Genomic DNA, 25,468 nt, shown 5'->3' on the forward strand with positions numbered 1-25,468 from the left:
AATCTCAGGGTTTAAGTCTCGGCTGAAAACATATCTGTTTAGTCAAGCTTTTTGTTAATAGTTTTTATGAGGTAAAGGAGTAGATCTGGAGGGTCCTCAGGCATAGAGTGTTTTGGTAAACTGGGGTGTATGGATGCTGTCCCCTCCCCACCACTCTCATTCGCTCACTCAGGTTTGTTGACGGTGGAGCGCCTGCTGCTTTATGTCCCGGGGCTCCCTCATGACTGTGTTACCTTCTGGGTTTCCCTTTTAGTTATGCTGTCATAGTTAGTCTTGCCGGCGGCACGGTGGTGTAGTGGTTAGCGCTGTCGCCTCACAGCAAGAAGGTCCTGGGTTCGAGCCCCGGGGCCGGCGAGGGCCTTTCTGTGTGGAGTTTGCATGTTCTCCCCGTGTCCGCGTGGGTTTCCTCCAGGTGCTCTGGTTTCCCCCACAGTCCAAAGACATGCAGGTTAGGTTAACTGGTGACTCTAAATTGAGCGTAGGTGTGAATGTGAGTGTGAATGGTTGTCTGTGTCTATGTGTCAGCCCTGTGATGACCTGGTGACTTGTCCAGGGTGTACCCCGCCTTTCGCCCATAGTCAGCTGGGATAGGCTCCAGCTTGCCTGCGACCCTGTAGAAGGATAAAGCGGCTAGAGATAATGAGATGAGATGAGATGAGTTAGTCTTGCCAGAGTCCCTGCTTGCACTCAGCGCAAAATGTATCCTGTTCTTACTCATTAGGTGACACCAGGCATACCTAACCAGCTCTCTCTCTCTCTCTGTTGAGTTACATTTCAATCCTGAGACACCTATGATGCTGACCTCTTCTGCTCCTCGGACCTGCCTGATCCATCCTGATACCCTACTTCTGGCTGGAGTCTCATCACATCACTCCTGTGGAGGACGGCCCCATATGGACACACTTAGAAGACGCTCTGGAAGCTTACAGCTTTTTGCTACAATGGTTTAGGACTACAATCACCATGACAACTTTAGGACTGCAGTTGTCAGGAACAGTTTTGCACTCATCAATGAACAGTTTATAACTTCAACAAAACAGACTTCATGTTAAAACTATAATGAATTCCGTGGTTACACAGTTATACTTCATGACTCTATAGGACACTGTTATAGAAGTGAGTTATTTATAATCACGCTATCTGTTATCACCCAGATGAGGATGGGTTCCCTTTAGAGTCTGGTTTCTCTTGAGGTTTCTTCATGTCATCCAAGGGAGTTTTTCCTCGCTACCTTCATCTCAGGCTTGACCATTAGAGATAAAATTAGCTCATGTTTAAAGTCTTTAATTTTCTGTAAAGCTGCTTTGTGACAATGTCTGTTGTTAAAAGAACTATACAAATAAACTTGACTAGATTTTGATGCAAATCCAGATATGTATGTGGATCCAGGATTTTTTTTTTGGTCTGTTCCCAACATAACTTAAAAAGTATTGAATGGATTTGGATGAACTTTGGTGGACAGCTTTAGTATTATCATCAGTTCAAGTAGTTTGATTGTGATGTTGATCTGTGGCTTGGTGGAGGTATGCGCTCTAATCTACCGAGTGCCCTTCTAGTTATGCATGTTTTTTAGGGAACGTGGCTGTGGAGAATGCACTCGGTACATGGTTTTGACAGCTCAATCTTGCTAACGTTACTGTACTTTACAGGAACACGGCGCCATTTCCCAACCTTATCTTTAGCGCACACTTCATTACAACAGAAACTAAAATGAAGAGTTTCTCCGAAGTGGGAACTGAACAGAAAACATCTTCACGCCAAAATCATTTATGGTGCAGGTCTAAGGACAGGTATCGATAAACATTTACACAAATAATACATCCTGTATTCTTATAAAATGGATGCATTCGAGTCAAAGGTTCTCTAAATCTGTATGAATATAGATTTTGTTTTTCAAAAATTCGATAACCTTCTCCGATGGAAGAATTTGAGATTAAGTGGAGGCTTGTGTGGCTAATCATCTCCAATATCCATTTTCAGTGCATCAAAATAAAATTCATTCTGCTTAAAATATAAATATGTCAGGTGCTGTGACTCTGATCATATACAGGTTAAGTAAAGTATTTTAAAAAAGGCTAATTTTGTGAAATAAAATTTGCTTGAAACCTTTACATTCATAAAATGTTGTAAAATAGGACAGCTTTAAAATTATTTGTCAGGTTTATAAATTCAGATTTTCTCAAAAATTACACGACCAACAAGATGAAGACTTTTATTTTGGCATTCTTTCAAGAAAGAGTGTGCATCATAAATAAAAGACCTTAAACCTAGACGGCCTTTCGATTTCATAAAATCGGTGAAATTTAGTTCCGTCTGAAATGTGGTCATTGTGATATCTGTTTATTTCTGTAATATCTCACAAAATATCAGGCCATTCTGTGGCTGGGAAGTTATTTAATTTGAGGGGATTAAAGCAAATAATGTGCATGAAATCGCTCGCTTCATGCAGTCAAGCAGACAGAGGAAGTCCGTGTGCGCATGCGCAGGTTTACCTTCTTCTTCTTCTTCTTTTTGGTTTTACAGCAGCTGGCATCCACAGTGTTCCATTACTGCCATCTACAGGTTTCCCTTTGAGCGTGCACTGACAGTTCCATCATTCTGTCGCTAAACGAACAGCTGATCACACCGAGGTGCTCGCTGAGCGCCGATATTTATTAGTTTGGTCCTGCGTTTCCTTTCCTTCGTATATAACATAATGTCTTTTTTTTTGCGGTCTCGTTTCCATCAAATCCTGCGCTCTGACTGGCTGGCGAGCGGGTCTGTATCCTACGGTACGGACCCCAGTTACGGACCCCGGTTATGGACCTCTGGTGACTCGCTCGTTCACAACAACAACAAACAAAGTAGCAATTTTGGTCAACATTTATCTTTTTTATAAGATTTATTTATAAGATTTTTATCAAAAATCTTATAAATTTTTGCCAGCATTTCTCAGCATGATAGCATTAATTTTACATCATGGATAGCGATAACAACAGTCTTCACAGCGAAAGCGAGTTTTACTACCCTGAGGAAGAAGAAATAAAAGAAAACATTTCAGGAGAAAGCTAAAAACCTGTAACTTGCTAACGCCGAGCAAAAACATGGCTGAATCCTGAATGACTCCTATTTGTACAAATAGGGGACTACATAGGCGGCAAAATGTAGTTTTTTTCCTGCCATGGAAGTGCACTTGTATACCAAGGAGGAAGCCATTTCCATTACAGCCGTGAATGAGGATTCAAAATGGCGGCTCGGCTCGGTTTTCCCTTTCGGGCGCTCTCGTTTTCTGTTAGAATTTGGTAAAGAAAAAAATGTATATTTTATTTACCACCTTAAGGTCGGTCCGTATGGTGAAATACCGTGACCTCGGCCTTGAAAACTGACCTCGACCCAGAGGGCCTCGCTCAGTACTTTCAAGACCTCGGTCACGGTATTTCACCGTACGGACCTCCCAGCTGGTAAATAACATATATTTCTTCTCGCTTTCCGTTACTGTAGTGGGTCTTTCATGTTTCATTTGTACACTCACATCCTCCATTTTTCTCTCTTGCTTCAAATTTGTATCCCACAATGCCTTGCACAAACAGGGAAAGCCCACCACGTGATGTGATGCATGACGTAGTATCTTGAATTGGGTCATGGTGAAGCAGGAGAAAATAGCGGAGAATTTAGAGCCATGTGGCCTTAAATTCATTAATTGTTCTGGGTTTTTTTTTTTTTTAATAATAAAATTGGAAGTCTGTGATTCAAATTCAGTATCTTTCGGTCCACTAAACCAAAATAAAACTCTTTTTATGACCTACACTTGAAAAATCTGAAAGGCAGTCTACCTTTAATGACACAGTGATGCCAAATCAATCACCATTACACAAATATTAAAAATAAATGTCATTTTTGCATCCTGATTATTCTGGTTCAGTTCACCAGGTCATGTGGTTTGACCCCGAAACAAGCATTATTACAAAACAGTTATGTTGATTTCTTTAAAATATTTATTAATCGGCATGATTTTGAGCACAAAGATTTCTAACATGTGTCCAAAGAGATGTTTAATTTAATAATATCTTAAAATCATTTGGTGCGACTACAGGGTTCAATGTTACAACTGGGGAAAATAAATAAAATTCTCAGTAAAAGTGCGTGATTTGGATCAGAACTGTAACTGCAATAGGTTCTGTGATGTGTTGAGGGAGGTTGTTTATTTAAAATGGGTGTTTGAAACGTGGCCATGTGTATGAACTGGTTTATGCTTAAATTCAATTTGATGTGGTCATGTGATTGTCATGAGTAGATAATAAAGGTGAAAGAAGTGTACAAGATGACACGTCAGACCTGAATCCACAAAATGTGTAAAAAGAAAACGATCGTCTTTTCTACCTGGAGTGAGATTTTGTGAACGTTTTGCTGAAAGACAGCATGAAGGTTTTGGTGTGTGTGTGTGTGTGTGTGTGTGTGTGTTGAAACCAGCTCCCCTAATGGTGATTCATGCTTTCCGTCAGCTCCCCTGGCAGGCCGGGTTCGATCCCGTGCTCACTGCGCTGTAACGCGATCCCCGCAAACATCATCATAACTGCATGTTGGTGGTGTTTGGGCACTGACATATCGATCCTCCTGCCTTCGCCCAGGAGACGTGATGGATCGGCCTCGCTAATCCAACTCCAAAAAAAACAGAGCAGGCGATAAAATGCGGGAAGAGCAGCGGAGCAGTCCGAGCGAGCGGCGGGTTGAAGGTCAACCGTCCTGTTTACGCCGCAGCCACATTAATAGGTTTTCATCACAGGACGTGATGGAACAAAGTTCTGCGTTCTTTCACATTCCCATGCTGGCGTTTCACTCGTCAGCTCGAGGAAGCGGCGTTGAGTCGAGGTGTGATGAGTGACTCCGCTGTGCTTTAATGCCTATTGTACACGTGTCTTAAGCAGGACATGGTGGATTTACACTCTAACGCTCAGAAATCACACAATTCAGCACTTTGGGACATTATTTTATGAACAAAAAAATTATCTTCAGTCTGATTATTTTCCTACAGCAGCACATCCTCACGTGTTTTATTCCTCTTACTCCACAGCAACCTGCTAACGATCATGAATATGTATTTTTATTCAAGAACGACGAATCATACGGTTTTATCTGTTGAGTTAAATTTAATGTTTGCAAAACGGTTCAATCCTGTTGTTATAGCAGCGATAAACAGTCTTTCCCTCACCAGCATCTGTCGTTTTTCTGTCTCAAAGTTTGACAAAAAAAACGCAGCTTGTTAATTTGCTCTAGCAGCGCTGGGACAAATTGTTACTCAGGATCTTTCTACATTATTATTATTATTATTATCTCATCTCATTATCTCTAGCCGCTTTATCCTTCTACAGGGTCGCAGGCAAGCTGGAGCCTATCCCAGCTGACTATGGGCGAAAGGCGGGGTACACCCTGGACAAGTCACCAGGTCATCACAGGGCTGACACATAGACACAGACAACCATTCACACTCACATTCACACCTACGGTCAATTTAGAGTCACCAGTTAACCTAACCTGCATGTCTTTGGACTGTGGGGGAAACCAGAGCACCTGGAGGAAACCCACGCGGACACGGGGAGAACATGCAAACTCCGCACAGAAAGGCCCTCGCCAGCCCCGGGGCTCGAACCCAGGACCTTCTTGCTGTGAGGCGACAGCGCTAACCACTACACCACCGTGCCGCCCGCATTATTATTATTATTATTATTATTATTATTATTATTATTATAATGTTTTTTAGGACGTTATTTCTCCCTCAGTTTTCAATCAACCATCACCAAGTTTCATATGAAGAAAACCTCTGGGCTGAATTACATTGCTGTGACTTTTGGTACTGATCTGGATCACTGATCTGGAATGATCTATGAAAAATGAGCTTTTTTCCTCACTCTCACTATAGATCATTCTGTATCTCTTACCATTCCAGATCTATAGGGTACAGTGACCAGACGTCCCGGTTTGTAAGAGCTAGCACAAATCACTATGACTTTAGTCACAATCTCTGTCTAGTCTTGTTGTTGTTGTCGCAGCTTTATCTCAGACTGTTCAAAGCACTGAAACTGGAGATTACTTCCACAAATAAATGTCTCCTTACTTCAAGAAAATTTCAGTTTTGTAATCCATTTATGCGGCACGTCCGACATATGAGTCCCTGCTAATGAGCGAGTTGTTATGATAATAAAAACGATAAATATATGTTATTTACCAGCTGGGAGGTCCGTACGGTGAAATACCGTGACCGAGGTCTTGAAAGTACTGAGCGAGGCCCTCTGGGCGGAGGTCAGTATTCAAGGCCGAGGTCACGGTATTTCACCATACGGACCGACCTTAAGCTGGTAAACAATATATTTATTTTTTCCTTTACCAAATTCTAACAGAAAACGAGAGCGCCCGAAAGGGAAAACCGAGCCGAGTCGCCATTTTGAATCCTCATTCACAGCTGTAATGCAAATGGCTTCCTCCTCGGTATACAAGTGAACTTCCATGGCAGGAAAAAAACTACATTTTGCCGCCTATGCAGTTCCCTATTTATACAAAATTGAGTCATTCAGGATTCAGCCATGTTTTTGCTCGGCGTTAGCAAGTTAGAGGTTTTTAGCTTTCTCCTGAAATGTTTTCTTTTATTTCTTCTTCCTCAGGGTAGTAAAACTCGCTTTCGCTGTGAACACTGTCGTTATCGCTATCCATGCTGTAAAATTAATGCTATTCTCCTGAGAAATGCGAAAATAAATGTTGACAAAAATTGCTATTATGTTTGTTGTTGTTGTGAACGAGCGAGTCGCCAGAGGTCCATATCCGGGATCCATAACTGGGGTCCGTATCATAGGATACAGTCCCGCTTGCCAGCCAATCAGAGTGCAGGATTTGATGGAAACCAGACCGCGAAAAAAATAATACATGTTAATGTAAAACTGTGATGTTATAAAATTATTCAACAACAAAAAAAATATCCTGACCAATCAGAATCAAGAACTCAACAGCCCTGTGGTACTTCCAGTATTTTTTTCCTTTTTCATATTTTAAGGTATTATTTATACTGCGCCGTTCTTGTTAGTCTTCTGTATTTGTTGCTGTTTGTTACATTTAAAAGAAAAGTAAAGAACAGAAATGTTTATTGTATTGATCGTATCTGTTTAATTCACTTTAATCACGATGTATAAATGTACGTTGTGTAAAAGTACCGTTTGTTCAGTAGAAGTGGAGAACACGGCGGGTGGAAGCTGAAATGTAAAGATGATTTTTTTTCTTTCTTTCTTTCTTTTTTTTTTTAGCCGTGTATTGTTCTGCCAGGTGGCTGACAGGAAGTGATGTAGCACCAGCGAGGCTTACGGGGTTTGGGGTCAGGAGCACTGGGCCTTAAACTCTCCGGCCGTAAGATGGCTGAATGAATCATGATCCTGATCCTATCCTGACCCGAGTTCTCCGAGTCCTCCGAGCCTCGGAGCCTCCGCAGTCGACTCCAACGTGACAAATCTGGTGTTTATTTACTGGGAAAAAAAACCAGGAAGAGGTAAAAGAGCATCAGGGCCCAGAAGGAAAAAGTCAGGAAAATCGATACAGGAGTTATGGGGGCGTGGCCTCCAGTTGGAGTTTTTCCACAAGCTTTTGGGATGCGAATGTTTCCTCGAGTCACAATTTATATCGCAGTGTGATGGACAGAATTATTTTAAAACCAATATTTTATTAAAATCATGAAGAAATGTTGCTGAGGATGAAGACTGAAGGATGAATAGCAACATTTTTTTAGTATTGTCCCTTTTTAAAATGCAGTTTTCATCATTTTGTCATTTTCACAGATTTATCATGAATTAAGTATTGATTGATTGATCTGATGAATTTTTTATTTATCTCATATGAAAAGTGTTTTTGAGGATTTGGACTCGGGTTATTATTGAAGTTTTTGTAAATGCGTAAACAGATAGGTGAATGATTTGATTGTAAAAAGCGAGCCAAATAATTACATAAATAATGTATTTATTTATCTATAAACAGCACTATGCATGCGTATCGTTTTTGGTTGTTTTTTTTCCGCCGCGGTTTGACAGACAGCAATGAAAGAAGAAATCCATAGAGGACGTCTGACCGCCGCAACCTTTCCCCAGTGTTCGCCAAATCGACAAATCAACAAGTAAAGCCGACAGAGATGAAAACTTTGTCGTAAAAACACAGCCATCAAGGTTCCTGTCACATCTTACATCATCCTGTTGTCACGGGAACCAAAAAGAAAAAAAAACGGCAATAACAACAACAAAAAAAAAAAAGAAAAGAAAAAGGCTTGGCCAGGGATGAAAGTGCACGAAAATGGGAAGTAATTCTAAACCATTTTCTGGCCAGAAGCTACACACACACACACACACACACACACACGGCTAACCTCAGGAAGACAAATGGGCAAGAGCCAATGAAAGACTGGCTGGCCCACAAATCACCCTGCGCCGCTCGGTCCAGTCCTCATCCATTGCCGGCGCCCTCCATTAGTCATGAGCACGCGGGGAGAAGGGAGCAGCCGCCCGCCGCTGTAATTAGACAAGGACAAATCACCGGCCGCCGACACCAATGGCTCCGGACGCTAAATAAGGGCTCTGTTACAATCCGGACCCGAGGGCGGAGGGGACGAGGGGACGAGGGGATGAGGATTCCTCCAGACCTCATTTTCTTATCTTTCTCTAAGCAACATTAACCAGAAATCAGTGCTGAGAGGGTTTTTTTCGACGATGGATCTGACTGATGATGATGCTGCAAGTGTCTTGGTTCTAGATCTCTGGTTCTCAGAATCTGTTCTCAGTTCTGGTTCATCTTGACAGTACGAGTTTCAATCAAGGACGATATAGTTTCCTGGTGATTTGCACCATTTGTACACCATTTTTGGTTTTGGTTCTAGATAGATCCTGGTTCTCAGATGCTGCTCCAGTCATAAACGAGTCAAGGGAAGGGGTTTGGTTCTGAAGCAGAGTATTGATTGGGTGATGGCAGTTGGCAGAAAGAGGATGTAGTTTATGGGTGACCTGTGTCACTTCTTCTACAGTACATATTTCTACCACTTGGGTTCTAGATCCCAAGATTCTGGTTCTGTGTTCAGTGGTCAGAAAGGTTGGAGGGTCCAGAGGTGTCTGGAGCTGCAGGTTCTTGACCTTTGGTTTTAGATACTGGGTCAAATTGACTATAATGATGCTGCATGCGTAGGATTTATTTATCCTTATTTGTTGGGTTCTAGATCTTAGGTTCTGAGAATAGTAGCACAGCTTGTCAGGGGTGGAACAGATCATGTCTCTGATGATGATGATGATGATGATGATGATGATGATGATGATGCAGATTTCAATCTTGGAGCGATCAAAGGATGCAATTGATTGGTCATCTGAACCATTTCCACTCATTTTGGTTGAGGTTCTCTAGGTTCTCAGGTGCTACACCAGTCTTTGGAGCATCCATTTCAAGTGGTGTGGTTCTTACTAGAGCAAGAAAAATTCTTAGGAACCACTGATGTTTGAGAACATCTCAATAATGATAAACAATTCACAACTAAAAGGTGTTTGGTTCTGGAGTTCTGGTTCTCTGTTCTTAGAGAAGCTGTTCTCAGAAACTTGGTGGATCTGGTTCATGATGATGATGATGATGACGACACTACAGGTTTAGGTCATGGAGCAATCAGAGAATGGAGTTTACTGGTGATTTCTGACTTTTGACACTTTTTTAAAGTTCTCCAAAGAACCTTTAAGGGTATCTCCAGAAGGACAAACTCTTAAGGGTTAATCGTGCACATTACTATTTCTATTAGCAAAGTCCCTGGAAATTCTTCATTTCCTTCCAGAAGACCACTGGTTCCAGATATGTACACTCTTAGGGGGTAAAAAGAGGACAGTTGGGGCAGATTCAGAACCTTCTCTGATACGGAAACCCTCCGTTTTAGGGATCTGCATAGAACCTTTTAAGGGTTCCTCCAGAAAGACAGAAACAATCAACCCTTAGATGTGAGTACATTTCTGTTATGAAAGTTCATGGAAACCAACAAAAAATGTTCTAGAACCTCTGGCTCTATATAATATTGGAGAACTCCTGGTCTTCAGTAGAACAAGGAAATGTTGTTGAGCCTTTGGTTCTGTAAACAGTACATCATCCATAAATGCACTCTTGGGAGCAAAAAAAGACTTTCAAGAGTTGTTTGAATAGTTAAGGGTTCTTTGTATCTTGGAGCTAGAACCCTCTGAGATCTACAAAAAAACTTCAATAAGGATTCTATCTAAGAGACAAATCAAAGGCTCTAGCTTAAATCTGTTTACTGTGGAAGTTTTCTGGACAGTTAAGGTTCTTGTCTTGCTAAAGCGTTTGGATTCAGAACCCTCCCTGACAGGAAAACCCTCTGTTTTAGGGTTCTGCATGGAACCTTTCAGGGTTCTTCCAGAAGGTCAGTTTGTTGTAAGGTTCTATCAACAAAAAAAAAAAAACCTTTAATAAGGGACAAATCAAAGAACATTTAACCCTCATCCTACCATGCTATTTTACACCTTAATCTTACCATGTGGGGTCCGTTTGGACCCCAATACTTTTCTTTAAAATTAAAGCTTATAAAGACAAATCACCAGATAAGTTTTGTTCAGAACATCTTGAATTAATAACAGCAATACACTAAAGGGCCCAAGGCATAAAGAACACGCTTAACCTTCATCCTACCAGCCAATTTTACATGCACAAACTAACAGGCGGGGTCCGTATGGACCCCAGGAGGGAATACCTTGAAATCAATGCAGTAAGAACCAATTCAATGCAGCAAACAGACAGAACTTTATTGAAGAACAAAATCCACTATGGCTGAATATCAATGATGTATTATAAATGCAATAACATTGCAATAATATTGCAATAACTAGCATACATGTAGCAAATTATAGCGCCACAAAAAAAATTGGCATTATATACATGATTTTTGCAGCTCATGCAGCTGTAAAACATTCTGGATTACAACTTAGGTCTTTTCTTACAGAATTTAAAACAAAAAAGTAATTGTAAAATAATTTAGGGCTTTTGTTTTGCAGCCTGTGCTTATTGCAGCAGTGGGGTCCACACGGACCCCAAGAAGGAATGCCTTGGTAGTTTCATTATGGAACATAAAAGAAATAAAAGAAGTTAACTTTCAGTGTGCTATTCAATTATAAAATGAAAGACAGATAAACTTTACTCTGGGGTCCGGTTGGACCCCAGTAACAAATTAATTATACCTTCACAATGCAAAAAGCTGATCTTCCGGTGCTTTAGTGTTTTAATTAAGACATAAATTCCGACAAATTCATAAAACGGTGAGGCAGTATGTCACATATTTTTAAAATGGCAAACAAACATATAGGTGCGGGGTCCAGATGGACCCCACTTGGTAGGATGAAGGTTAAAGGTTCTAGCTTTTTACTAATGGTGTGGGAGTAAAATAGATAAGTAGAGTTTTTAGAAATAATTTAATAAAATAGAAATAATAACCCATGAAAGCTGTTTATGACTGAGAGTGTAAAGTGGAACAACATGACAGATTGTTCTATGTAGAACCGAACAGCAGGGTTCTAAGTGGAACTCCTTTCTGAAGATTGAATGTACACAGAACAGAAAGAGAACAGGGGCATAGCGCTGCGCCGTGACCCCGGCGTGACCCCTCAGCTCTCCGCAGCTGTAAAAAAGGAACTCGCTGTGAGTGAAATATTGTTTTGGACGGAAAAGCTGAGGTTCTCAGGAAGGAGAACGTTCCAGGAATTTGTACGATTTTAACACCATGTTTCAGCGCATCACAACCGCAAACGTTTCCTCTACAGTCTGATCACGAAAACAAAACGACGCACGAATAAATCTAATCTCTGAATGATTAAGTTCTTTAAATAAATCTCAACATGCAGATTTAAAAACAAAAATCCTGAGATTGCGAGGTTTTTTTTTTCTTCTTCAGGTTTATAAACAATAAATAATTTCTTAAAAATTAAATTTGACTTTTAAACAATGAATTGTTAATTATTTACATTTTAAATTCTTCTGTGAAACAGCAGCAATAGTCCGTATTTACCATTTTAAATAATGTAAGTTTTTTAATGTATTTCATTTTTGTTTTAATTTTAATACATTTAAATAATTGAATTGAATTCATTGGTTAATTATTAACTATATATTTTTTATTTTTTCTCTCAAATTTAACCAAAAATAAATAACAATAAAACATTTTCAATGTATTTAAAGTTTACATTTAGTTATTAATTAAGAAAAAATTAATAAACATAATCAGCACTCTAATCTCATTACCTCACCTGCGATGGAGTAGGCGGGGTGAGGGATTGTAATCAGTGCGGTTTGTTTGTTTGTCTGTCTGTCTGTTAACAATCTAGCGTCTAGACGGTTGCACCAATTGACTTCAAATTTTCAGGGTAAGTCGGCAATGGTCCATAGAATACCTGATTACATTTTGGGGGTAATCGGGTCAAGGTCAGGGTCACCGGAAAGGTCAACCTTTCGGTCAAAATAACATTTTCCATTATAACTCAAAAACGGTTGCCGATAGACAGATGTTTACAATTATGAGCATATAGGAACTCCCATATGGCCTTTCATTTGGCACCATGATCTTTGACCTTGAGTGAGCTCAAAAGGTCAAACTCAAGGTCACGGATGTTCAGAGGGCTGTAACTTGAAAACGGTTGATGGTAGACAGATATTTACCATTATCAACTTATAGGAAGTGCCATATGGGCTTTCATTTGGCACCATGATCTTTGACCTTGAATGACTCTGAAATGTCAAACTCAAGGTCATGGGTTTTCATAGGACTATAACCTGACAGCTGATGATTGAGAAATATTAGCATTATCAACATTACAGGTATAAAATCAGTGCTGCCAGGCGAGGTTCGTTTTGCCTGGCAACACTTGTTTTTTTTTTTTTCATTTTGTAAAATAACACATTGTCTGTCTGTATTTGTACATTTTCATTTCATTTTTAAATTTAAAAATATAAAAAAGAACTTTTTAAATAATTGAGTTTTATGTAATGTTTTTCCATCAAGTTTAAATAAAGTAAATAACGTTTGTTATTTTAATTTCTAAAATTTATATGTATAAATACGTGTTTCCATATTTATTCAGAATAAAAACACTCTTTTTAGTCTCATTATTAATAATGTTTTATGGTGTATTTACAATTATGAATTTAAATATCTTTTTTTCAATAATGATTTTTTTTTCAATGTAAACCCAAAAAAATAAGAAACTTTTAAATCCCAATCCTGAGTATCATGCGTCTTTACCCCTCAGGTTTAACCAGAAATAAATTAGAAAGTAAGTAATTAAATTAAAGTAAAGCAGCAGGCCGGAGCAGTTAAACAGTACATTTGCTGAAACAGGAGGTTCAGGAGGGAATTAGCAGGGAATGCCAGGAACGTCAAATCAAATTACACACGGCTTCGCTGTGAAAAGAGCCGAGAGCGACTCCACAGAGACGGTGGCGTGTGTACAGATTGTTGCGGGTTATGAAGGTGAAGTTAGCGCCCTGAGGCTCAGGGACTGGGGGGACCGGAGGGACCGATGAGCGCCAGCGAGCGCCGCAGGACCACGTCACGCTGCAGCGAGCAATATCGATTCCCCGTTAATTCCCTAATTATTTTCCGATTGGATTCCAGATTTCAGAATCGTCATCAAGACGCATTAACAGAAACCCAAAACCCAAGCAGTATTTTTTCTCTCTCTCTCTCTCATTTTTGCAACAGTAAACATTTCTGGAAAATAAATAAATAAATAAAAAGCAGTGAAATGAAGCTGGATGTTCAGTTTCGCTCGCGAGCACAGCTGCTAGACTCGACCTTTTCTCCTTTTTTTTATATGTAATTCCTTTTTTTTTTTTTAAACATGCAGAACTCCTTCGAAAGCATATTGTGCTTCAGGAAACGCAAATGCAAGAGGGAAAGAGAACTAAATAAATAAATAAATAAATAAATATCTCGTGCTGACTGTGAATCGCTAATGCGAATGTTTAGCATTGCACATTTTCTGCATGATCCGTCTCTGCCTCCGCGCCATTTTTTTTGCTAACTGTGAACTCGAGAGGGTTTAGCCGAGAGATGCTCGACGTGGAGAAAACGACTGCTGTGATCAAATTTGGAGCGATGAGACGACACCATCAGGAACTCAGAGGTGTGACCCGGCGCCACAGCAGTGTGAGCAACGTTCAGTCAGTGAGCAGCCGTGCACTTTTTTTTCCACAGAACTCCAAGAACGCCGAGCCACTTCCTCTTAGCCGCTAACGCAGGAAGCGCTAACAGAGTTCCTCTGCTTCTTCACAGTAAAAGCACATGCAAACATCTCTGACAGATTGTGTCACCCGCCGCTACCATTTCCAAGAAAAGCCATGTTGATAGGGCATGTGTGTACGTGCGTGTGTACGTGCGTGTGTGTGTCAGATGATGAGTTAATAAAGCAGAACTGAAAGGAGATTCACAGTTCAGTGTGCGACCCTGACGGCCTGAAAACACCCGAGCATTTCCAAAAAAAACCACCTGGGAACATGGAACGCTTTCCCAGAATGGGAATTCTGGGAATTTTGTTGGGTCAAATGATGAGAGACAGCATTCAGACTTAAAAACTGATAATGATGTGCTGATGTGCAGGTCAAATAAAAAAAAAAAATTAAAGTCATATTTTAAAAAAATAATAATTCTACTGGATCTAATTATTTATTTATCTAATAATCATCTGATTTTTTAAAATAATTTTTTATTCAAACTTTTTTTATCGGAATATTATTATCGGAATCATCTCAATAATCATCTGAATTTTCCTGCAGTAAAAATCCATTTTTAAGCTCGCCTATAAATGATCTTATTATTTTATTATAATGTCGACAATAAATTAATGATAAATATTAATCAGGTATATAATCAGATATTAGATCATTAGTGATATTGAAGATATTTTCACCTGATAGTTTTTATTTTTTAGGATTTTTTTTTTTTGCTCAGGTTTAACCCAACTTTCATGAAAAGTCCATGAAATCAAATCAAATCTGAAGCTTTAAAATATTAAAATGTCACCTTGTCGTCGTTCACTCTCAATGTCGTCAGTGAACTGAGACGTCTTTAGCATCTGATATCAGTTTATTTATATTTGTGCTGTAATAAATTTTCACAGAATACAGTCTGTCACACACACACACACACACACACACACACACACACACACACACACACACTCAAATTTCCTTCATCTTTATGCTTGAAGGAAAATATAATAATTTATTTTGTAAAATAGCAGCAACAGTCTTTATAACCTATAAATTCATATTTAATTTTTTAACTATAAATAATGTAAATATTATTTAAATGATTTTATACAAATTTTAAATGCATCTGTATCATATATAGCTTTCTGCTAAACCTTTGAAAACATAATATAATTAATAAAATATAATAATATAATGTAATATAGTTGCAGTTAAATCATTTTAAGATTCATTTTTCTTTTATTCTAATTTTTTTGTCTTTTTAGCATTTTGGGATTTTTTTCCATTATAAAAAGCCTTTATTTGGTTGAGGGTTTTTTTTTTGTTTGTTTAAATAAAATATTATACACCTAGGTCAAGGGCAGCATGGTGGTGTAGTGGTTAGCTCTGTCGCCTCACAGCAAGAAGGTCCGGGTTCGAGCCCCGTGGCCGGCGAGGGCCTTTCTGTGTGGAGTTTGCATGTTCTCCCCGTGTCCGCGTGGGTTTCCTCCGGGTGCTCCGGTTTCCCCCACAGTCCAAAGACATGCAGGTTAGGTTAACTGGTGACTCTAAATTGACCGTAGGTGTGAATGTGAGTGTGAATGGTTGTCTGTGTCTATGTGTCAGCCCTGTGATGACCTGGCGACTTGTCCAGGGTGTACCCCGCCTTTCGCCCGTAGTCAGCTGGGATAGGCTCCAGCTCGCCTGCGACCCTGTAGAACAGGATAAAGCGGCTAGAGATAATGAGATGAGACACCTAGGCCACGTTTTCCTTGGAATAAAAACATGTGTTCTATTCCCTTCTAGAGGATTTATTGATGGCATGCAATATTGTTATCATATCGCTTATCCTCCATGTATTACGCCACTCTACCCAATGAAGAATGAGCGTGCAATATTGTTATAATATTGCACGTTGTCAAGACAACACACCGTCACACATCAGAGCTCAAAGACAAAACTTTTCTGCTGCGTATGCATACAATCATTTTTTTGTTGGCCTGGAAAGAGAGAGGACGAGGCTAATTCAGTACTAGGTATTAGCACTAAATAAATAAACTGAAAACTGAAACTACAGACGCGCTGAACACCTGAAAGGCTACCAAAACTTCATTCTTCATGCATATTTACAAGAGAAAAACATACCAACGGACATTGAAAACCTGGTAAAGAGACACGTTGGAGGGCTAAAACTTCCATGCTAGCAAGTGACTTGGACAGTTTGTAAACAAACATGGCTGCCAGGTTTGCTTCATTAAAAGTTGAAGATTAAAAGCGGAAGATTTAAAGAAAAAGACGTGCTGAACACCTGAAAGGCGACCAAAACTTCAGTAGCTATTCTTCACACATATTTACAAGAGAAAAACATACCAACGGACATTGAAAAACTGGAAAAGAGACCAATAGTGGAAATGTTCTCAAAGTTCTACTTGGAGGTGAGGAAAAGTGATGGAGACCTTTACAAGAGGACTTCACTCAGCAAAGCACTTTTGCTTTGAACAACTGCAATGTAACAATTAACTATGACCAAAAGTAACTGTGAACTTGAACCGTCACCCTGGATATCGCTTGGATATAAGTTGGGTTGTTGTTGTTCAGGCTTTTTGGACTTGGACCATTTTTATTGTTAGACCTTTGACTTTGTACAGTACATTGGATTGACAGAACATTGAATTACATTCGATCAGCATTCAATATTGGTAAGTTACCCCCCTGTTCTTAAATTTTTGTAAAATCTATAATTGTACCATCGAATGTGTATGTATAATAATAATAATAATAATAATAATAATAATAATAATAATAACGATAACTGTCTTTTTTCATGGTATATCAGATCAATTCCATTCAGCTACTCGTATCTGACTCGTTCAGTATCTTGCTAGCTGAATGGAATATATCTGATATACCACTCAACGCCAGCCAATATTATTTAAATATAGAATTAAATATAATATAGTTCTGCAGTTGAAGTGGGCCATTTGGACCCTGTATGACCGGAGCAGGAGTTTGGTTCGCATTGCCGGGAGTAAGTCAGACTTGTTCTCAGTGCATGTGGGACTCTGCCAGGGCTGCCCTTTGTCACCAGTTCTGTTCATAAGGTTTATGGACAGAATTTCTAGGTGCAGTCAAGGGGCAGAGGGTGTCCGGTTTGGTGACATCAGGATCACGTCTCTGCTTTTTGCGGATGATGTGGTCCTGTTGGCTTGATCAATCATTGACTTACAGCATGCGCTGGGATGGTTTGTAGCTGAGTGTGAAGTGGCTGGGATGAGGATCAGCACTTCCAAGTCCATGGCCATGGTGCTCAGCCGGAAACGGGTGGAGTGCCTACTTCAGGTCAGGGGGGAGTTGCTACCTCAAGTGGAGGAGTTTAAGTATCTAGGAGTTTTGTTCATGAGTGAGGGTGGGGGGGGGACGAGAGTTGGACAGACGGATCAGGGCAGCATCAGCAGTGATGCGGACGTTAAACTGGTCTGTTTTGCTAAAAGTCAAAAGGCAAAGCTCTCAATTTACTGGTCCATCTACACTCTCACTCATGGTCACGAGCTGTGAGTAGTGATCAAAAGAATGATATCACAGATACAAGCAGTAGAAATGAGTTTTCTCCACAGAGTGGCTGGGCTCTCCCTTAGAGACAGGGTGAGAAGCTTGGTCATTCAGGAGAGACTCAGAGTAGAACCACTGCTCCTCCACATCGAAAGGAGTCAGTTGAAGTGGTTGAGGCACCTTGTTAGGATGCCCCCTGGATACCTCCCAGGGAAGGTTCTCTGGGCATGCCCCACTGGGAGGAGACCCCGGGGCAGACCCAGGACACGCTGGAAAGATTACATCTCTCGGCTGGCCTGGGAACACCACGGTACTCCCCCAGAAGAGCTGGTGGAGGTGGCCAGGGAGAGGGAAGTCTGGGCTGCTCTGTTTAGGCTGCTACCCCCGCAACCTGGATAAGCGGCAGAAACTGGATGGATGGATAATGTAGTTCTTGTTAAATCATGAAGATTCTTTTTTTTAAGTCATGCTTTTGTGTTTTTAGCATTTTGGGATTTTTTTCTTCCCATTAAGCCTGTGGATTTATGTCTGTCTATCTATTGGTTTGTTTGTTTGTCTGTCTGTCTATCTTATTTTTCTGCCAAACTCATAGCCCTGTGCTTTAAAAAAAAAAAAACTTTGCTGTCGAATGTGCTTTTAAAATAACTTACGATTGAACCGTTTCTTCCTCCGTACTTTTTCTTTTTTTAATCTCTATGTAACACTGCACTCACACAGGAGACTCCTTCCAAACTAATGAGTAAGTAAATAAATAAACATCTCCTTCCAGAAAATAATTCCACGTTTCTCTTTGTGAAGCAACTGCTGCTACGGAAACAATAATGTATTAGATGGAGCTCAAGAGCACTGATATAAACCTGCGATTTGCTTCGTAGCCGGAACTACTTTCCGAGCTGCTTTTGTAGAAAATAAATCCACATTTTATATTGTGACCAATCAGATGATCATTACATCCTGTATATAATAATAATAATAATAATAATAATAATAATAATGGGGCAGCACGGTGGTGTAGTGGTTAGCGCTGTCGCCTCACAGCAAGAAGGTCCTGGGTTCGAGCCCCGGGGCCGGCGAGGGCCTTTCTGTGTGGAGTTTGCATGTTCTCCCCGTGTCCGCGTGGGTTTCCTCCGGGTGCTCCGGTTTCCCCCACAGTCCAAAGACATGCAGGTTAGGTTAACTGGTGACTCTAAATTGAGCGTAGGTGTGAATGTGAGTGTGAATGGTTGTCTGTGTCTATGTGTCAGCCCTGTGATGACCTGGCGACTTGTCCAGGGTGTACCCTGCCTTTCGCCCGTAGTCAGCTGGGATAGGATCCAGCTTGCCTGCGACCCTGTAGAAGGATAAAGCGGCTAGAGATAATGAGATGAGATGAGAATAATAATAATAAGTTTGATTGAGATCACTTTCCAAAGTTAAAGGCTTCATAAAGATTGAATGTTTTGTGTGTGTGTGTGTGTGTGTGTGTGTGTGTGTGTGTGTGTGTAAGTACACTGAGTGCAGCACTCCAGCATTTTTCCCAGCAGCGCTTCCTGACGCTCACCGTTTCCCCCTCACCACCTTTCTGAAAATTACTCAGACATCAGTGACGTTTTTGACACCATCCTTGCGCAAAAAGAAAAAAGATGACAGGACACACAGATGGATATACAGATAAAACAAGAGAGGAAGTGAACAGACTGAATGTGTGAAATGTAAAGAAGATTAAATCATGTTTTTAAAAAAAACAGCAGGACTTGAAAGTGCTGTTCTGTCAGGTGGAACGAATCGAGGATTCGGAGGAAAAGCGGCTTTATTATGTAAAAATAAAAACAGTAGATAAAAGAAGAATGGCGTAAGATTAAAGATTAAAGTAAGAGCACTAGGAAAGGATGTAAAGTACACCAAACACAATAAAAGACAGGATATAAATGTATAAAAGGTCAATGCACAAGAATCAGACACTAACACAGGCGGCTAATAAAAGAAATTTAGTCTTAAGGCGGGGTTTTAAAAGAAAAGCTATTACGATCAGTCAGGTGAGATGTTCAGTGTGCTCTGTTTGCGTCTTTAATGTCGCTAAAATAATCGTAATAAAAGTCGGAATGTTAATGCTTTCTTTTTAGCTGATTGTTTTGTATGGTTCATATACAGAGCGGTGCTATTCGGGCGGGATTAGTTTCCCTGACGTTGTGTGTTATGTAAAAGTTTTACACAACAGAAGATAAAACTGGTGTAATTGTGATCAATTCGTACGTACGAGATAAACGATCACTGAAATGGGCGTGTCTTCATGATGTACGTATGCTCATTATACTCCTGTTTTTATACAGATGACTGTTTTGAGGGGGCGTGGCTATGTGATCATTAGTTGGTCATTAGGTGGTCATATGACCATAACCTTTGTTGGAGGCTTTGAATTTAATAGCTTTGTGAAAATTCTTTTTCTTGTCGTCGTTTTAAAGCTCATCGTCTTTTGTTCTTTTGTTTGGTGTTATTTTGACTGCTCGTTTTATGGAAGGTGAAATATAGTGTAATAAAATTAAATAAATAAATAATGACATGATGGATTTGGACGGGACGAATTTCCTGGAGATTAGTACTCCAGTAGTACTTACAATACACACCTCTTAATTACAAATGAGTCCAGTCTGAATCGAGTTACATATAAAATATAATTACATGGCATTTAGCAGATGCTCTTATCCAGAGCAATGTACAACAAGTGCAGAAGTCAGGTACATGAAGTTCTGGAACTTCTAGACAAGAAAGTTCTGGTGTCAACTGAACAAGTGACAGAATAACACCTAGTGTAATATTCTGTTGAAGTACCAACACTCAAACAGCCAAGGAAGCAAACCAACGACACAAATCAACTGACAAAGAGGAAAAAAATCTCCAACGGCTAACCCCAGGCGTGACAGTACACAGCCTGGGTTGGTCAAGACCAATATGCAGTTACATAGTGGTTTACACATTTCATCCTCCAGCACCTGGACTCTCTAAGAATCTATGCTAGGATCCTGTTTGTGGATTTCAATTCCGACTTCAACACCATCATCCTGGCTCTTCTGCAGGACAAGCTCTCCCAGCTGAGCGTACCTGACTCTACCTGCAGGTAGATCACTGACTTCCTGTCTGACAGGAAGCAGCATGTGAAGCTGGGGAAACACGTCTCTGACTCCCGAACCATCAGCACCAGCTCCCCCCCAAGGCCCCCGAAGACCAAGTCATGTTCAAGACCAAAGTGTATCAAGACCAAGACTTTGAGGGGTTGAGAACAAGTCAAGACCAAGCTCAAGGCAGGGCAAAACCAAGTCAAGATCAGGACCAGACCAGTCGAGACAAATTTCAAATTAGCAATGAGTCCCATTATTGGTCTCCTCTACTCTTCTCCCTATACATCAACAGCTGCACCTCCAGTCATCAGTCTGTCAAGCTCCTAAAGTTTGCAGATGACACCATCCTCATTGGACTCATCTCTGATGAGATTGACCATAATAATGGAAGCGTGTGCGTGTAATGGAACCAGGTGCACAAACAGGAACCAAACTTGGCCTTTCAACTTTCTGGATCCATGGCAATACATAGTCGAGATGCCAGGAAAGAAAAGAGGCTGCAGCCATGATGTACCATCGGAAAAATCCTCTACCACACCCAGGACTTGGTGTGGATCAGGGGTCTTCACCTGTGTCCATTTGGCCTAAAAGTCGGTTTGGAGAAGCGCAATTCAGAAAAGTGTTCAACATTTTGAAAATCCTCGACTTGCTGAGGAAGCTGTGCACCACGAATGGAGGAAGGCCACTGCTCAACAATGCCTAAAGACCCTGGAACAAGTCTAAGTCGATTTCTGTCCCGCTAATCTATTCAGCCACCATACTCACCAGCAAGTAGCTGCAACAACAACGATAAATAATAATTCTTGATCTTGAAGGGAAGCTATGGCCTGATAGTTAGAGAAGCAGCTTTGGGACCAAAAGGTCACCGGTTTCATTCCCTGGACCAGCAGAAATGGCTGAAGTGCCCTGGAGCAAGGCACCTAACCCCCAACTGCTCCCCAGGCTGCTCTGGGCATGTTGTACATCACTCTGGATAAGAGCGTCTGCTCAATGCCATTAATGTAGTGCAATTGATCACCTTCATACAAGTTAGTGTTGTCAGGAAGACCACCTAAACCAAGACCAAGTCATTACCAAGACCAAAGGGTATTGAGACCAAGACTTTGAGGAGTTGAGATTGAGTCAAGACCAAGATCAAGGCAGGGCGAGACCAAGTCAAGACCAGGACCAGACCAGTGTGTGTGAACTGGGGTGGGGGAGGGGTGACAGCCGTTATGAGTAATGAAAATTTCAAATTAGCAGTGAGTCACATTATTGGTTGCATTTGCAGCAGGAAGTTTTACATCCAATCACAGTAACGATGTTAACAAATAAATCAGACAATGCCCAGGCAGTTTAGTGAAATCTCCGTAGTTGTGGTCTTGACTGGTCTTGAAATTAAATCCCGAGTCCTCCATGTCTGAGACAGTGACAAGACTGAATAAAAATGCATTCGATTCCGAGACGAGATCGCAACCTTCATAAAGTGGTCTTGAGACCGGTCTTGAGTCCTACAACATTAGTTCAGTCCAGTGCCCTCTGGTTTTCTTTCTCCCTCTCTCTCACTCTCTCTCACTCTCTCTCTGACTCATTTCCTCTTTTAAATACGCACTTGAAACAGTCATAAAGCATTTTTAACACTTGTGAGAAGGAAAAGCAGTTAAATGAACCTGTTAAATCACAGGAGCACTTAGGTAATGAAGGACTGAGCACGAAGCACTCGCTGTACTCTCAGAGCAGTGTGGATTGTCTTTTCTGTCCTAACAAGGGCGCTTATTATCATCAGAGAAAGACAGGAATGCACCGATGATGTGAATACATCAAAGTGAATGGCATTTATTATCTTATTACACACTTAGATGAGCCTCTGAGTGGCAAAGGTCATGTTATCAACTTTATTACAGACAGTATATCGATGTACTTAAGAAAATGTAGGTTATAATGTTTAAAAGCAGACTTGTTTATGAGTTAGAGTCTCAGTCAGGTCATGTCTTGTCCACTGAGTCTAAGCCAAGTCCAAAGTTCTTGTATCTAGAGTCTGCAGTGCCAAGCAGTCGAGTCCAGAGGCTCTAATTTGAGAGTCCAAGCCAAATATCAAGTCCTAATCATTAGGGCTTGAGAACTAGGGTCAAGGCTGGATCAGGGTCCCATGACACCCCGGGGAACATGTATATTGGACCACCAGGGACCCTCACATTGTAGACACTGAGGGGTCTGGGGGGCCAGAGTGGTCAGTTTGCATTGAGGGCTAGGGATGGGAATCAGTAGTTCAATTCCTTGGAATTGTTATTCTGCTTGCCTAACAATTCCCTTATCGGTTCCACTGGCGTGAGGACGCATTATGATGATGTCATACACATGCACCGTATTTGGTTCAGAAGTATCCAACATGGCATTGAGGCAGAAGTGCTCTAAAGCGTGGTTTTATTTCACTAGGAAAGATGATATTGGGGCCACTTGCAACACGTGCAAAGCTTCAATTACAATAAAAGGGGGAAATACCTCCGACATGCTCAAACATTTGAATACGCATCATGCAATTGATTTGCAAGAATCTTGCAATGTGTTTGATACGCTGCTTAGCAGTGATTCTCAAAGCAGAGCTTTCAACACAGTGTCCTCCATCTTAAATGTTGCTTGTAACGTTAAACTCTCCTGGTCCTGTAGATTGTGTTAATGTCAGCACCATTTTGCTGTGTCAACCTGCTGTCACTATACTGTATGAATAACCTCGATCTCCTATCAACATTTAGTTGACGAGGACTGCCAGAGTCTGACTGGCTGAGAGGCTGGTTCAGAGTCTAGCTCTTGCACACCGTTAGCTACCCCTTTCATCGAGGCAGGGAAGAGTAAAATGACCGAGGCGAAAATAAATGAATGTCACCGAGCAGTGACTAGGTTTGTGGTGAAAGGTTTGCACCCCTTTGCCACAGTGGAAGCCCCTGAATTTCAGTAGGATAATTGAAATTAGAATTGCTAATTGCATGTTGTTATTTTAACCAGTACAGTTCTGTTTCATTCATTCCCATTACATATTCTCCGTAGGGAGATGACTAAGGCCCTGTCCACATGAGTACGTTTTTGTCGAATCTGCATAAATACTTTATCATTTCGGCCTCGCGTTCAGACGGAGCTGGCTTTTTCGAGGTGTGAAACCGGTATTTTTTGAAAACGGGTCCCAGAGTGGGAAAATCCAAAAACGCCGGATAGCCCGGAGTCGTCTGGATGGCGAAGCGGATTTTTTCAGAAGCGATGACGTATAAGCCCCGCCTCTCTAACCTTTAACCTCAGCCGCTGCCGCTAGATGCATCATAACAACAACGGTGGACTACAGGCTTGTGCTCGTACTGCAGAAACAACTCAGTCTATTATGGCTGCTACAACAAAACCTTCTGCTTTTATATTACTGTGAGGAGCAACAAAACTTCTCGCATTATGAGCTTGTTTTGTAAACAGCACGTGATCTTTATATGCATGCTCCATGGCTTCTCTTCCAGTTTCAGTGTATTGGTGTGGTGGCGTCACAGTGCCACATACAGGCCTGGCATATGTACTACAGCGTTTTGGGTCGTTTCCAGTGAATCGAAACAACGCCGTGTTTACGGAGATTTTTTTCAAAACGACAGCGTACTACTCGTGTGGACGGGGCCAAAGACTCTGAACTTAAAATACCATCCCCCAAGCAGAGACAGTTTAACAAACCATCTGATCCCTGCTTGGTACGGTATGGGGTTGAAAAGAGCAATCTGATCTCAGACCTGAAACAAGTCACAAAGGCAGCCATCACAGCTGATGGTTGGACAAGTTTTACTCAAGACCATTACCTCACTGTAACATTGCACTATATCAGAGAAGGTCAGAATAAGGAAAAAGTCCTCAAAACCAAAGCAGTGTATGAATCACAGACAGCTGTGGCAGAGGAGATTAAGGGGATCCTGGAGGAGTTTGGAGTAAAAGAGAAGGTTGTGGCAGCCACTGTAGATAATGCAGCAAATATGGATGTAGCTGTGAAAAAGCTGAATATTATCAAGTTTCCATGTTTCGCGCACACGCTAAACCTTGCAGCTCAGAAGCTGTACACCTGCAGTACAATTTCCAACTGGGCGGCAAGGATTCGTTCTGTGATTGTATGGATGAAGAGATCCCACATGGCAAAAGTAGTCCTCAAGGAGAAGCAACAACTCTTCGGTAAGAGTATTTTGAATACCGTAATCAAAGCCAGCCAAAATGTAAATGAACAGATTAGGGTCAATCTAAAATTATAATGATAATATAATGTTGTTTATACTAATCTCATCATGTTGTTTGTGTGTGTGTGTGTCTTTCAGACCTGCCCCAGCACATGCTCCTCTTATCGTAGATGTGAGGACAAGATGGAACTCTCTGTTTTTGATGATGGAGAGGTTCTGTGAGCAATTTTCTGCCATCCAAGCTGCAGCTATAGACCCAAGGCTAAGAAAGCCCATTGAGAAGGAGAAATTGGCCAGAATTGGCAATGAAGACCTGAGGAAAGCAGAGGAGTTTGTGCTGCTGATGCAGAAGCATTACACATCTACACTTGCAGTCTGTAGCGAAAAAAGTCCAACCTGTGGCCAGATACTGCCCATCATTCAGAAGCTGCACAAACATTA

At 40.9% G+C, this 25,468-nt stretch overlaps 1 pseudogene; it reads left to right on the forward strand.

Annotated features, from left to right (window-relative positions):
- Nucleotides 1-9,683, forward strand: part of LOC132897214 (secretagogin-like) — a 100,316-nt pseudogene extending 90,633 nt beyond the window's left edge.
- The last annotated feature ends 15,785 nt before the right edge of the window (nucleotides 9,684-25,468 follow it).

This window comes from Neoarius graeffei, chromosome 13 (genome assembly GCF_027579695.1).
Source record: "Neoarius graeffei isolate fNeoGra1 chromosome 13, fNeoGra1.pri, whole genome shotgun sequence".
NCBI classification, from domain to species: Eukaryota; Metazoa; Chordata; class Actinopteri; order Siluriformes; family Ariidae; genus Neoarius; species Neoarius graeffei.